This window comes from Monodon monoceros, unplaced genomic scaffold (genome assembly GCF_005190385.1).
Source record: "Monodon monoceros isolate NGI ecotype Baffin Bay Population unplaced genomic scaffold, NGI_Narwhal_1 Super_Scaffold_10, whole genome shotgun sequence".
In the NCBI taxonomy this organism is placed as follows: domain Eukaryota; kingdom Metazoa; phylum Chordata; class Mammalia; order Artiodactyla; family Monodontidae; genus Monodon; species Monodon monoceros.
In genome coordinates, this window is record NW_021703766.1 from 34,889,258 (window position 1) to 34,905,255 (window position 15,998).

Consider the following 15,998-nt stretch of genomic DNA (forward strand, 5'->3'; position numbering starts at 1 on the left):
ATAAGTGCAGTTCAATGTGACATATACCATGGTATCTAAAGAGAAGAAGAAAGCTGGTAACCCAGAAGGAAGAGTTAAAAATTGAAAAGTTCTGGGCTTCCCTGGTGGTGCAGTGGTTGAGAGTCCGCCTGCCGATGCAGGGGACGCGGGTTTGTGCCCCGGTCCGGGAAGATCCCGCATGCCGCGGAGCGGCTGGGCCTGTGAGCCATGGCCGCTGGGCCTGCGCGTCCAGAGCCTGTGCTCCACACGGGAGAGGCCACAGCAGTGAGAGGCCCGCGTACTGCAAAAAAAAAAAAAAAATTGGAAAGTTCTTATATAAATGATAGGCTTTAGTGAAGCCCATCATTTATATAAGGGCTTTAGTGAAGCTCCTGTACCGTCGATGAAATAAAACTGTGTGGTGTCTATGGAGTCACCCAGTGAGAGCAGGTAACATAACATGGTGTGCACCCCCAGGACCCAGAAATCTAGGCCTCTGGACAAAAAAATGTTGTGGTTATCAAGCCATCAGCCACTGCAGCTGTCTCCCACAGTGTGCCCTGAGGGGATTCAGGATGGAGAAAAACAGGATGCTGGCCCAAAATAGTACGATGCATATCAAAGGAATAATGAGCCTGGACCCTTGCATCTTCATATATAGAAAAGCACTAAAATCATTAACTTGAGATGTCTATTTTTTGTGATTAACAGTAATCTTTTGATGTTCAGCTACATGGTTTTTCGTTTGTCTGTTTTTGTTGTTGTTTTGTTTTTTCAGAAAAACTATGTATCTTAGCTCCTCCCTTATCTGGTTAGAACAGTTTCTCAGGGCTCTCTGAGAGGCTGATTCCCAGACTATAGTCCTCAGTAAGATCCCGAATAAAACATAACTCTCAAATTTTAGGTTGTCCATCTTTTTTAAAGTCCACAGGTTTCTGCTGCCATCTTTTACCAAAAGGAACCAGAGCCCTCCTGATGGGGTGGGGGTGGGGAGTGGAGGGGACTTGGGATAAGACAGTAGCAAGGCTTGTGACATCTTGTGGTAAGGAAGCAAGGATGCTTTCAAAGACTTGAGGGTTCTGTGGAGCTAGGAAAGAAGGCCAGCCTGTGGGAAGGACCCCCACTTGGAAGCATAACCATGGAATGAGGAGTTCAGAAGGAAAATTCATAATCTCAGCCTTTTTGAAGAGGCTGAGTCTGTAAAAACTCTCAAGTCCTGAAAAGGAAATGTTAACATGGTATGTTTTATAAGGTAGTTATAATGCCCACGTGAATTGTCAGCATTGTTTATTAGAGAAAATATTATATATTGATTGAACCAAAGTATGACCAAAAGAAAAATAGTCTATTGAGATTTTGTTCAACAAGGAAAGTGCCGGAGTAACTTATTTCCCCCTGTATCTTAATCAGTTTGGACTGCTATAATGAAAACACCATAGACCGGGTGACTTCTAAACAATAGAATTTATTTCTCATAGTTCTGGAGGCTGGGAAGTCTGAGATCCAGGTGCCAGAAGATTCAATGTGTGGTGAGGCCCGCTTCCTAGTTCATAAATGGCTGTTTTCTCTCTGTGTCCTCACATGGTGGAAGGGGCAAGAGAGCTCTCTGAGGTCCCCATTTTAAGGACACTGCTGACGGAAAAAAAATGCACAACCTAAAAGTTAAGAGTTATGTTTTATTCTGAGGACTTTCTGAGGACTTCAAGCCCTACTCACAGCATCTCAGATAACTCTGAGCGACTGTTCCAAACAGGCAACAGGGAGTAGCCAAGATATATAGGAGTTTTGCAGCAAAGACTAGGTAGTAGAAACATCAAAAGATTGCTGTTAAAAAAAATAAAAGCAGATATCTCAAGTTAAGGAACTTAGTGCTTTTCTATGTATGGGAAGATGCAAGAATCTGGGCTCATTGAAATCATTCCTTTGATATGCACATCAGCTATCTGGGGCCAGTATCTTGTATTTTCTCATCCTCAGTTTCCTCAGGGCGCACAGTTGGGGGTGGCTGTAATGGCGGGCATTCTGTTTCTTTCCTGAGCTCACCGTTGGCAAGGCTCTAATGTGATGGCTTGATGGCTGCAAAGTCCTTTTTTTACTGATATGGCAGGCAATATTTTTCATTCACAACACTAATCCTATTCATGAGGGCTCTGCTGTGATGAGCTAATCACCACCCAAAGGCCTCACTTCCACATACCATCACAGTGGGATTAGGTTTCAACATATTACTTTGGAGGAGACACACACAATCAGTTCATAGTGCCCTGCAAGACTTTTGATCTGTTCAAGTTTGGTTAGGCAGATACTCATAATTTCTGAAGCTTGTCTGCTCCAAGTGGTTTTTGACTGGGAGGTAGTGTTGATCAACCTGTTAAACAAAAGGTGTGTTTGATAGTCTGCAAGAACTGTTTTAAACTCAACGTACACACAAGCTTGCCACCTGCCAGTATAGAAACTCAGGGTAACATATCCACCTGCCTTTGTCATGAAGAAAGTAGGTCTTGTTCTTAGTCTAAAGAAATATTTCAACTAGAGACCAAGGACAGAGATGCCTTGTCACCCCGGTCCACTTGTGTCTTTTATTTGAAACTTTCATTTTAATCACCTACTCCCTGTGCCTGCTTCTGGTCTCAACCTACATTGCAGAAGCCACGCTCTACTTGTACATCCTTCCTGCTGTCTGATTCCCACAAAAATTGACTTTGCCACCCACTTCATACTTGCTGCAATTAGAGAGAAATTACTCTCACACTTGGACTGACCAATAAGTCACAGAAGGCATTTCTGGAGAATCTAGGAGACTGACACAGATAGAGAAGCATAAGGCAGCTGGGGTCAAGGACCGAAGCTGCCCAAAGCATCTCTCGCTCTCAGAACCCCAGCTTCTGCTGCTCTTTTTGACTGGCTGGGGGAATCCAGCTGTGATGTCATAAAAAATAAGTATTGGCCTTTGTCCCTGGTTCCTGCCAACAGTCCTAACACCCGTGGAATGTCCAGAGTGATCGATGTCTTTTGTACGCTAATGATATGACTAGTGGCTGGGGGGATGGGGGCTCGTCACCAGAAAGACCAGGCATGATTAGAGCCTTGGAACTTTCAGCCCCACCTCCAGGCCTCCTGGAAGGGGAGAGAGGCTGGAGATTGAGTTAATCACCAATGGTCAATGATTTAATCAATCATGCCTACATGATGGAGCCTCCATACAAACCCTAAATAGCAGGGTTTGGAGAGCTTCCACGTTGATGAACATGTCGGGGTGCTAGGAGGGTGGTGCACACCCCCATACCTTGCCCTATGCATCTCTTCCAACTGGCTGTTTCTGAGTTGAATCCTTTCTGATAAACTTCTAATCATAAGTGTTTTCCTGAGTTCGGCGAGTTGGACTAGCGAATTACCAAACGTGAAGAGGGGGTTGTGGGAACCCTCTAAATTTATAACCAGTTGGTCAAAAGTACCAGTGACAACCTGGGACTTGTAACTGGCATCTGAAGTGGGAGCAGTCTTGTGGGACTGAGCCCTTCACTTGTGGGATCTGATGCTGGTTCCAGGTAGATGGTGTCAGAATTGAACTGAATTGTAGGACCCACAGCTGGAAGAATGGTGTGGACAAGACACCACACATTTGGTGTCAGAAGTGTGGTAAGTAAAAATAGCTCAGAGGCCTGAAGCAAGAAGAGGAAAGGGAGGAGGAGCAAGGGGAGACCTGGGCAGGACACACGGCGTGGACCGGCGTAGTGTTCAAGTTCAACAGGCAATCTTTCTGTTTAAAAATCCCACACTTAAGAGACAAAGATTGACAATTACTATTTTTACTTTCTGTAAACTCAGAGAGGGAAAGCCAAGCCATGCCTTCAGGAGGGGATAGCAATTAAGCAAACATGAAGGCTGGATCCGATCATACAGCAACCAGGCCCAGGACTGGCCCAGGAGTACAAAATAATGGTGACCTTGCCGAATTGGGGGGAGGAGGAAATGAGGTCACGTGTACAAAACTCCTAGCACAATGCCTGGAACACACAGATTTGTCTATAGTCATCACAGGCACAGGGAAGAAACCTAGTTTCATTTTTCCTTTCTGTTGGAAATGAATGAAACTATTCAATTTTCCTTTCATTTTGCTGTCTGAAAACTTGTTCATTTGAATGAAACCCGGGGCCTAGAATCCAGCAAACAGGGAAGGAGTTGCTTCAGGATAATGAGACACAGATGGAGAAATAGAAAATGATAAAATTTCAACCCACTACTTGGAAATGCAAACACATTTCATGTATTCATGGTCACTGATGTCTTTTGTGGAGCTGGAATGTCTAACACATCCAAACAACACAGATTAGTCTCCATAACAGGAACGGAACAAGCTCCCATTGAAGTGATCAGCTGATCACATCGCAGAGGGTGTTCAGTGCTTTTCAACACACGTGGCACTGGGTTGGTCCCCTGGTGCCTCGAGCTAATGCGCACATGGGGCGTCATCCGTCCCGGCACCTGCTGAGTTCAGATGCTTCAGCAACCTCAGTCACCATAGCCTGACACCTCCAGCTACTGGGCTCAACTCCAGGCCCTTGGGGGATCAGACCTAATTCCCGACTAGGAGGGATCATGGTGAGACTGAAGTGCGTTGGCTGCTTATTTATTTGATTAAAAAGAAGAAAAAACTCCACCGTTACAGAACAAAGAGTGCAAAGCAAGCCCCTAGACCTGGACCTGTTCCTGGCTCCGTTATTTCATTTACATATTTATAAAGCTTGGCCAATGTGGAAAATAGCACTATTGCTTAGCAACCCAAATTATAGAGAAAATTAGATCTGAAAGAACCATGACAATAAGCAGGATTCTAAAGGGAGATACAGCAAAGAGAAGGATCCAGAATGACTAAGCTCAAGACTGACTCCCCTCTGAGCCTACACTTGGCCCCTAATAATAATCATAGTTAACATGAATTAAGCATTCTGTGGGTGAGGCACTATACAAAGTATTACACATTCATTATCTCGTTTATTCCTCACAACAACCCCTGGGGTGGGTATAATGATTACCTCCATTTTCTCACAAGAAAACAGAGGCATAGAGAAATAGGTATTGGTCAAGATCACTCAGCCAGAAAGAGTGGGTCCAGAATTGGAACAACAGACCCCCAGTTTTTTGGCATCATGCATACTAACCCAAGAGTGCAGCTCCCTGTGCCTCAAACATCCAAAAATGCAATTTATAGGAAAAGATGTAATTCGGAGGGCTAAATAATCCAGACGGTAAGCTCGATTTTTCCCTTCACTGAGACATAGTCATAGATCATTGGAACAAAAATGTTTTTTTCTGCTATTTTTACAAAATGGAGAAAGTATCATTGTTTCTTTTACTGATTATAATATAAAATACATGCTTATTATAAAATATGCAAATGGTACAGGACTGTAGAAAATGGAACCCCCCCAAATACATGTATATATATAATCCCATTTGTCACAGATGTCAGAGATAATCACTGTTAATCATTTTCTCTCTCTCTCTCTTTCCCCCCCATATATGTATATATATATATTTTTTTTTTAAAGAAATGCAGAAGATTTAAGAAGCAGCCACAACAAATTAGCTTTCACTGAGAAGAAATAGAAACACTGGTTTAATCAAAACAAAAGTAAAAATCTGTTTGAGGGACAAATCTTCCATACAGAAGAATTTCAAATTAGGCAAGTAAACACTTTTCCCTAATTCTCCATGAATGTGGACCTTAATGCTCCATGAGCATGGGCTGTTCTTAGAGACCCACTTCCAACGAATATAGTACAGAAAGGGGAAAACACTAACCTTACAGTGGAGAAATCTGACAGACACTACTTTAACTAAATGATCACAGTTAACATCACCAATAATAATCACGTTGACATCATGTACTGTCTTAATTCAGGCTGTTGTACAAAAACAAAAACAAAAACACAGACTGTGTGGCTTAAACAGACATTTATTTCTCACAGTTCTGGGGGCTGGAAGTCCAAGATCAAGGTGATGGCAGATGCGGTTCCTGGTGAGAGCTCTCTTCCTAGCTTGCAGACGACCACCTTCTCACTTTGTTCTCACGTGGTAAAAAGAGGGTGAGAAAACAAGCTCTCTGTTGTCTAGTCTTACACAGACACTAATCTCATCATAAGGGCACCTCCCTCATCTAAACCTAATTCGCTCCCAAAGGCCTCACCTCCAAATACCATCACATTGGGGGTTAGGGCTTCAACAAATGAATTTGGTGGACGGGGCGTGGGGGTGTGATACAAGCATTTAGTTCATAACACGTACCCCCTGATATGATGTAATGAGAATGGTACTTTGTGGTCTATTCATGAGAAAACACCAGACAAACCCAAATTGAGAGATCCTTTACAAAATGCCTGACTAGTACTCTTCAAAACTATCAAGGTTGTGAAAAACAAATAATAAAGACTGATAAAATGGTTACAGACGGTGTTACAGACATGACAACTAAACACAATGCAGTACCCTGGATTGGGTATTAGAGCAGAGAAAGGACATCCTGAAAAACCTGAAGAAATCTGAATAAAGTCTGTAGATCACTTAATAGCATTATTTCAATGTTAACTTATTGGTTTTGACAAATGTAAAAAGGTTAGGCAAGATGTAATCAACAGGGGAAACTGGATGAAGGATACATGGGGACTCTATACTATTTTGCAAACTTCTGTAATTAAAAAATTATTTCAAAATAAAAAGTTTACTTAAACATTTTTGTTGTTGTTTGAAGATAGTTAGGACTTAAAGAGCCTGAAGGTGCTTGCTTTGACAGCACATATACTAAAATTGAAATGATACAGAAAAGATTAGCATGGCCCCTGTGCAAGGATGACACACAAATTTGTGAAGCATTCCATATTTTTGTACATATATACAATGGAATATTACTCAGCCATAAAAAGACATGAAATTGAGTTATTTGTAGTGAGGTGGCTGGACCCTAGAATCTGTCATACAGACTGAAGTAAGTCAGAAAGAGAAAAACAAATACCGTATGCTAACACATATATATGGAATCTAAAAAAAAAAACAAAAAAGGTTATGAAGAACCTAGAGGCAGAACAGGAATAAAGACGCAGATGTAGAGAATGGACCTGAGGACACGGGGAGGGGGAAGCGTAAACTGGGATGAAGTGAGAGAGTGGCATGGACATATATACACTACCAAATGTAAAATAGATAGCTAGTGGGAAGCAGCCGCATAGCACAGGGAGATCAGCTCTGTGCTTTGTGACCACCTAGAGGGGTGGGATAGGGAGGGAGACGTAAGAGGGAGGAGATATGAGGATAGATGTATAGGTATAGCTGATTCACTTTGTTATAAAGCAGAAACTAGCACAGCATTGTAAAGCAATTATACTCCAATAAAGATGTTTTTTGTTTTTAAAAAAAAAAAGAGCCTGAGAAAAGAGGGTGCATTGAAGTGAGCCTGGCATTATGCCCAGCTCCACTTTGAGGCATTAACCATAGGGCTAACTAGTGCCATAGGGCTAAGAGGCTCAGGAGCTTCCCCTTGGCTCTTTACTGATTCATAAGCAGTATTGGGCTCCAATTAGCATCCCAGAAGAGCCACACCCTAGGAATAAAGGTGAAATGGAAATAGCCTGATTCTTCAAAAGACTAAAACTCACTTTCAAACCAACTCAGACTCAGGCTGGATTAAGGTAATCTGCATTTATTCAAACTAACTGCTAGAGGCAAAAGTAAATCCTCTCTGAAGGAAACTAACGCCATGAGAGCCTCAAATTATCTATACAATATTTTTATACGCAATGTCTAGCATTCAGTAAAAAATTTAAGTGATATGGGGTCTTCCCTGGTGGCGCAGTGGTTGAGAGTCTGCCTGCCGATGCAGGGGACACGGGTTCGTGCCCTGGTCCGGGAAGATCCTACATGCCGCGGAGCGGCTGGGCCCATGAGCCATGGCTGCTGAGCCTGCACGTCCAGAGCCTGTGCTCCGCAATGGGAGAGGCCACAACACTGAGAGGCCCGCATACGCAAAAAAAAAAAAAAAAAATTTAAGAGATATGGTAAAAAGGCCAAACGTATATAAAATTGGAATTTCAGAATGAGACAAAAAGATAGAGAGGGAAAGCAGCAGTATTTGAAGAGAAAATGGCTGAGTGATAAAAGATACCACGTCATAGATCCAAGAAGCTCTATGAATGCCATGAAGAATAAACATAAAGAAAAACACATTTAATTACACCATATTAAAACTGCTGAAAATCAAAGACAAAGGAAACTCTTAAAAGCAGCCAGAGGATAAAAGACACATTACTTTCAAAAGAACAACAAGACTGGCAATTTTTCAGCAGAAATTATGGTAGCCTAGAGGACAATCCAATTGAATCTTTATGGAGCACAAACGAAATCACTGCCACCCTAGAATTCTATTCTCAATGAAAATATCTTTCCAAAATGAAGGTAAAATGAAAATATTGTCAGTCGAACAAAAACTTAGAGCATGCATTTCTAGCATATGGGAATAAAAGAAACACTAAAGGAGTTTTTTTAAACAGAAGGAAAATTATTAAAGATGGAGGTGCAGTAATGCAAGAAGGAATGATGAACAGTAGATGAAGAGTAGATGAATGATGAACAGTAGAAGGGTAAGTGTAGCATTAACTCTAAATGAAAACAGATCAAATAAGATAATAATTATGTCTCTTGGTGTTTAAAGTATATGTGGAAGTAAAATATAAGATAGAAAGAAGCCCTTTCAAAACAGTGGAGTGAGGATCTCCAAAAAAATCCACTCCTCCAAAACAACAATAAAGACACTGAGTAAAAATGTAAAACAAACCAAAAAAACACACTTTTTCAGAACTTAAGAAACCACCAGCTTTCAGCAATAAAGGAGTTTTTATATAAGGAAAAAGTTTGAATATTAGAAAGAGGAATGAATTGTGTAGCATTTTAACTTGTCCTATTCTCATACTGTCTCCCCAGCTCCATGATTGGTTTGGAAACCAGAAGACTCACAGCCATGATAGCTGTTAAAACCAGTAGCTTAGTAACCACTGGAGAGGTTAGAACAGGTCTGAAGCTCCCAACAAAGCCCACCCGAGATCTGTAACTCTTTGACTTGACAGCTTTCTGGAAAAGCCCCACTGTAAAGCTTGTCTTATTTGACCTGACTCATAGATCACTCAGTAAGAAAAACCCTATCCTCAGGACCTTTGTCAAAAGCAATCAACAGCAACTGTTTAACCTCATAGCTTCCTGAGGAGGTAATACCAGAGAGGGCAAACAAAAAGCTTGTCCAAAAATGTAAAAGGAAAATCTGGAGAATGAGATGTCCATCAGGGGCTTTGAAAAACTCCAGCATATTTCTGTGGATCTAGAAGGCCATGTGCATGTGCAGGGCTAAGAAGATTAGGGCCTGAGAAATACTAATCTCTCACCTTGGGCTGATCTTGAGGCTTTGGCTGAGTGTTGAAGGTGTGCCCCAACACAAACACACAGAGCCACTTTGCAAAGATAGGGAGATTTGGGGTGCGTGGGGGGGTCCAAGAATGTAAGAAAATCTCTCTAATCACTAGCTGAGCACTAGGCTAATGGAACAGAGATTTCAATGCCCACACATGACAAAAGAATACAGAATTAGTTCAGAAAAGTCACTAAGGAAGCAATCAGCAGAAACAACAAACCCTGGAAAAGAAGAGAAATCTGATGTTTACATTACATTATTTTAAATGTTTAGTTTTCAACAAAAATCTATGAGTCATGCAAAGAAACAGGAAAGTATGGCCCATAGACAGGGGAAAAAGCAGTCAGAAGTTACCGTCCCTGAGGAAGTCCAGATGCTGAACTTACCATATAAAGTCTTTAAACAAGCTATCATAAGTATGTTCAAAGAACTAAAGGAAACCATACCTAAAGAATTAAAGGAAAGTATGAAAATAATGTCTTGCTAAATAGAAAATATCACTAAAAAGAAAAAAACATTTTTTTAAATAGAGATCTGGACCTGAAAAGTATAACCGAAAGGAAAAATTCACTAGAGGGGTTCGACAGCAGATGTGAGTTGCTAAAAGAAAGAATAAACATACTTATAGATAGTTCAATAAGATTATCCAGCCTGAGGAACAGAAAGAAAACAAGAATGAAGAAAAATTAATGGAGTGTCAGTGACCTGTGGACACAATCAAGCATATCAACATACACACAATGAGACCCACAGAAGGGGGGAGGGAGAGAAAAAGGGACAGAAAGAATATTTGAAGAAATTATGACCAAAAAACTTCCCAAATTTTATTTTAAAAATCTATGTATCAAAGAAAATCACTAACTCTAAGTAAAATAAGCTCAAAAGAATCCACATCTAGACACATCACAGCCAAATTTTCAAAAGACAGAGAATCTTGAAAATAGCAAGAAAAAAAAAAACTCATTACACACAAGAGATCCACAAAACGATTAACAGCTGGCTTATCAGAATCCATGGAGGCCAGAAGGCAGTGCAATGACATATCCAATATGCTGGGGGTGGAGGGAGACTATCAATCAAGAATTCTATATCCAGGGACTTCCCTGGTGGCTCAGTCATTAAGAATCTGCCTGCAGTGACTTCCCTGGTGGCGCAGTGGTTAGGAATCTGCCTGCCAATGCAGGGGACATGGGTTCGAGCCCTGGTCTGGGAAGATCCCACATGCCACGGAGCAACTGGGCCCATGTGCCACAACTACTGAGCCTGCGTTCTAGAGCCCCTGAGCCAAAACTGCTGAGCCTACGTACCACAACTACTGAAGCCTGTGCGCCTAGAACCCATGCTCTGCAACAAGAGAAGCCACCACAATGAAGAGTAGCCTCCGCTCACCATAACTAGCGAAAGCCCACGCACAGCAACAAAGACCCAATGCAGCCAAAAATCAATCAATCAATCAATTAATTACTTTTTTAAAAATGAATTCTATATCCAGCAAAACTATACTTCAAAAATTTAGACATTCTCAGAGAATTCATCACCAGTAGACCTGCCCTATAAGAAATACTAAAGGAAGTCTTTTCAGGCTGAAATGGAAGAACACCTGACAATAACTTGAATATACACAAAAAATAAAGAGTACTAGTGAAAGTAACTACATAGGTAAATATAAAAGACAGTATAAATGTATTTTTGTTTGTAACTTTTTTGTACTCCTTTATGACTTTTTAAAATCATTACAAATTTAATTAATATATTTCTTAAAATTTTATTGAAGTATAGTTGATTTACTACTCCTTTCTTATTTGAGACAACCACATAAGGCAATAATTATAAAACTATGTAAATGGGCTTCTAATGTATAAAAATGTAATTTGTATGACAATAATAGCACTAAGTGGGGGGAGGGTATGTAGCTATATTAGAGCAGTTTTTGTATAAGATTGAAATGAAGTTGGTATTAATCCAAACTAGATTGCTTTAAATTAAGATGTTAATTCTAATACTCAGGGAAACCACTAAGAAATAACTTTAAAAAGCAGAGTAAAAAAACAAGAAGGGAATTAAGACAGTGCACTATAAAATATTTAATGCAAAAGGCATCAGTAATTGCAAATTAGTAGAGAAAAAGATACAAGATATGTAGAAAACAAATAGAAAAATGTCAGGCGTTAATCCTACCTTGTCAGTAATTACATTAAATATAAATAGATTAAACATGCCAAACTAAAGGCAGAGATTGGCATAATGGATTTTTAAAAAATGATCCAGCTCAATGCTGTGTACAAGAGACAAATTTTAGATTCAAAGATTTATTAGGTTGAAAATAAAAGGATAGGGAAAGATATACCATGTAAATATTAGCCAAATACTGCTAGAGTGGCTATACTAATATCAGACAAAATAACTATTAAGACAAAAATTTTTACTAGACACAAAGAAAATACACTTGGCCATAAAGCAAGTCTCAACAATTTAATTTCAGAAAATTTAAATCACATGGGATGTGTGTCTCTGACTGCAGTGGAGATAGCTAGATGTGAATTACAGAATGAAAACTAGAAAAGTCCTCAAGGGTTTGCAAATTAAGCAATATAATTATCAGTAGTATATTAACAGATCAGAAAGGAAATTACAATCAAAATTAGGAAGTATTTTGAAAGGAATTATAAAAACCATATATCAATACTTCTGGGGTATTGCTTAGTCCATAGTCAGAGAAAACTCTATAGCTCCAAATACATGTATGTATAAGAAAAAAATAAACACCATAAATCAATTATCTAAGTATCCAGATCAAGTAGTTAGAAAATAGCAAATTAAATGCAGAGAAAGTAGAGGAGAGGAAATGATAAAGATATCAACAGAGATTAATGAAGTTGAAAACAAATATACTAAAAAGTATATTAAAAAATTCACATTTATGAGCCCCTAGCAAAACTGATCTAGAATAAAAGTAGAAAAGACACAAAATATTGATACCAGGAACAAATAAGAGCATCATTACAGATCCCACATATTAGAAAGATAGTACATAAAAGAATATTATAAATGATGTGACAGTGAACTTGAAAATTTTAATTAAATAGCAAATTCCTAGAAAAATAAAACTTTACAAAATTGACACAAGGTAAAAAAAGAAAATATAAAAAGTATCAATCATGTTTACTAAAGAAATAAATTCTGTAGTTAGAAACCTTCCTACAATACAAATTCCAAACCCAGATAGCTTCCTTGGTGAATATACCAAGCATTTAAAGAAGAAATAACACTAATCACGCATAAACTCTTTCAGAAAATAGATGAAGAAATATTTCCCATTTTGCATTAGGTTATGAGATCACATAACCTTAATCCCCAAACCTAATAAGGACATTATAGCAAAGAAAAATTACCCACCAATCTTTCTCAGAAACAGAGATGGGCCAAAAAATCCTAAAACAAGGAAATAGCTAGACTAGAGGAGAGCAGCCAAGATGGCAGAGTAGAAACACCCTCTTCTCACAAACACATCAAAATCACAACTATCTGCAGAAGAACCATCAATGAAAAGACAAATCTACCAGAGGAGCTCTTCTACAACTTAAGACATAAAGAAGGAACCACAGCAAGTTGGGTGGGAGTGCTGGACTTGTGATATAATCAAATCCCATACCCCAGTTTGCGACCCACAAGCTGGAGAATAATTATATTGCAGAGGTTCTCCTACAGGAGTGAAAGTTCTGAGCCCCACATCAGGCTCCCCAGCCCAGGGGTCCTGCACTGGGAAGGTGAGTCCCCACAGCACTTGGCTTTGAAGACCAGAGGGCTTAATTTCAGGAGTCCCACAGGACTGGAGGAAATAGAGACTTCACTCTTAAAGCATACACACAAAATCTCACATGCATCAAGACCCAGGGCAAAAGAAGTAATTTGATAGAAGCCTAGGCCAGACCTACCTGCTGGTCTTGGAGAGTCTCCTGGAGAGGCAGGGGGCAGCTGCAGCTCACGCTAGGGACATAGATACTGGTGTCAGCCATATTTGGGAACATTCTACCGTGTGAACACTGCATCTGGCAGCTGCCATCCTGGCTCATTAGTGGAAAGCTGAGGTCCCACCCAACAGCCTGTGGGCACCAGTGCTAGGATGTCTCAGGCCAAGCAGCTAAGAGACACAGCCCCACTCATTAGCAGACAGACTGCCTAAACACTTCCTGAGCCAACCTCTGCCTCTAGACATGCCCTGACATGGCCCTGCCCACCAGAGGGCCAAGAACCAGCTCCACTCACCAGTGGGCAAGCACCAGGCCTTCTCTCCAGGAAGCCTGCACTAGCCTCTAGACAAGCCTCATCCACCAGGGGGGCTGATACCAGAAGCAAGAAAACTATGATCCCACAGTCTGCAGACCAAGTCCACCCACAGTAGGCCAGACCCTACACTGGAGCCAGCTGGGCCCTAGCTCTGCCCACTAGCAGGCAAACACAAGCTTTGGGTCACCCCAAATCCCCTGGGAACCACCCCTTTCCCACTCACCAATGATGTGAAATGAGCTCTGGGATCCCTGGGCTTTGCAGCCAGACTCCAGGAACCAACTCTGCTTGCCAGTAGTCTGGCACTAACCTCAGGACCTGGTTTCACTTGCCAGCAGGCAGGCAACAGCTCTGGAGTCTTCAGGACCCTGACTCTGCCCACTGTGAGCCAGCCCTAGCCCCAGAGTCCCCCAGGGTTCTGCAACTAGCTGCCTCATGACCAGGCCCTGCTAAATAGCAGCCAGCCGCATCTGCACAAGGCAGAGTCTGGCAACCAACCAGACTAGGGGCCAACTAAGCCTACAAGATTGCCCACATAATCAGCCTGCCACAACAGAAGGACCCATGTAGCCCTTTTAGGGGAAACCCCCAGAGCATATAGCTTGGGTGACAAGAGGGGAGTGTCCTGCTGAGACAGATAGGATGTTTCCTACAGAAGTTTGCTTCTCCAAAGTCAAGAAACATAACTAACCTACCACACACGTAAAAGTATAAATAGCAGCTTAGACAAAATGAGGGGCCAGAGGAACATTTTCCATATGAAGGAAAAAGACAAAACCCTAGAAGAAGAATTAAGTGAAGTGGAGATAATCTACCCAAGAAAGAGTTCAGAGCAATGGTCATAAAGATGATCAAAGAACTCAGGAGAAGAATGAATGCACAGAGTGAGAAGTAAGAAGTTTTTAAAGAGTTAGAAAACATAAAGAACAACCAAACAGAGATTAAGAATACAATAACTGAAATGAAAAAAATACACTGGAAGGAATCAATAGTAGACTAAATAATACAGAGGAACAGATCAGTATTGGAAGATAGAATATTGGAAATCACTACTGCTGAACTGAAAAAAAAAAAAAGAATGAAAAGAAATGAGACCCCTGCGATAACATCAAGTGCACAATATTTGCAATATAGCGGTCCCAGAAGGAGAAGAGAGAGAGAGAAAGGGCCTGAGAAAATATTTGAAGGCATAATAGCTGAAAACTTCCCTAACATGGAAAAGAAAACAGTCACCCAAGTCCAGGAAGTGCAGAGAGTCCATACAGGATTAACCCAAAAAGGAATATACCAAGACACATTGTAACTAAAATGAAAAAAATAAAAGATAAAGAAAGAATATTAAAACGCAACAAGGGAAAAGCAACAAATAACATACAAGGGAACTCCCATGTGGCTATCAGCTGATTTTTCAGCATGAATTCTGCAGGCCAGAAGGGAGCAGCATAATATATTTAAAGTGATGAAAGGGAAAAACCTACAACCAAGAATACTCTACCCAGCAAGTCTCTCATCCAGGTTTGATGGAGAAATCAAAAGCTTTACAGACAAGCAAAAGCTAAAAGAGTTCAGCACCATGAAACCAGCTTTACAACAGATGTTACATAGGAATTTCTCTAGGTGAAAAAGAAAAAAGCCACAACTAGAAACAAGAAAATTATGAAATAAAAAAGCTCATCAGTAAAGGCACTAAAGATAGGAAATCATCCACACACAAAGCTAGTAGGGAGGTTAAAAGACAAGAGTAGTAAAATCATCTATATCCACAACAAGCAGTTAAGGGATACACAAAACAATTAGATGTAAAATATGATATCAAAAACAGTGATCATGAGAGGAGTACCATACAAATGCAGAGTTTAAAAAATGCACTTGAAATTAAGAGATGAGCAATTTAAAACAATTGCATATATATATATATATATATATATATATATATACATATACACATACTGCTATACAAAAAAATCATGGTAAACACAAACTAAAAATCTATAATAGATACACACATAAAAAAGAGAAAGGAATCCAAACATAAGGTTAAAGATAGTCATCAAATTACAAGAGAAGAGAAAAAAAGAAGAAAGGGGAAAAAAAGATCTACAAAGACAAATCCAAAACAATTAATAAAATGACAGTAAGAACATACATAATACCTAAATGTAAACAGACTAAATGCTCCAACCAAAAGGCATAGAATGGCTGAAAGGATACAAAAACAAGATCTGTATATATTCTGTCTACAAGAGACTCACTTCAGATCTAGACACATACAGACTGA

At 40.2% G+C, this 15,998-nt stretch overlaps 1 non-coding gene across 1 annotated transcript; it reads left to right on the top strand.

The window, feature by feature from the left end:
* Positions 1–6,756: 6,756 nt before the first annotated feature.
* On the top strand, positions 6,757–6,863 carry LOC114890083. The gene has a single exon (XR_003792221.1). It is a non-coding gene; the product is annotated as a U6 spliceosomal RNA (small nuclear RNA).
* Positions 6,864–15,998: the final 9,135 nt, after the last annotated feature.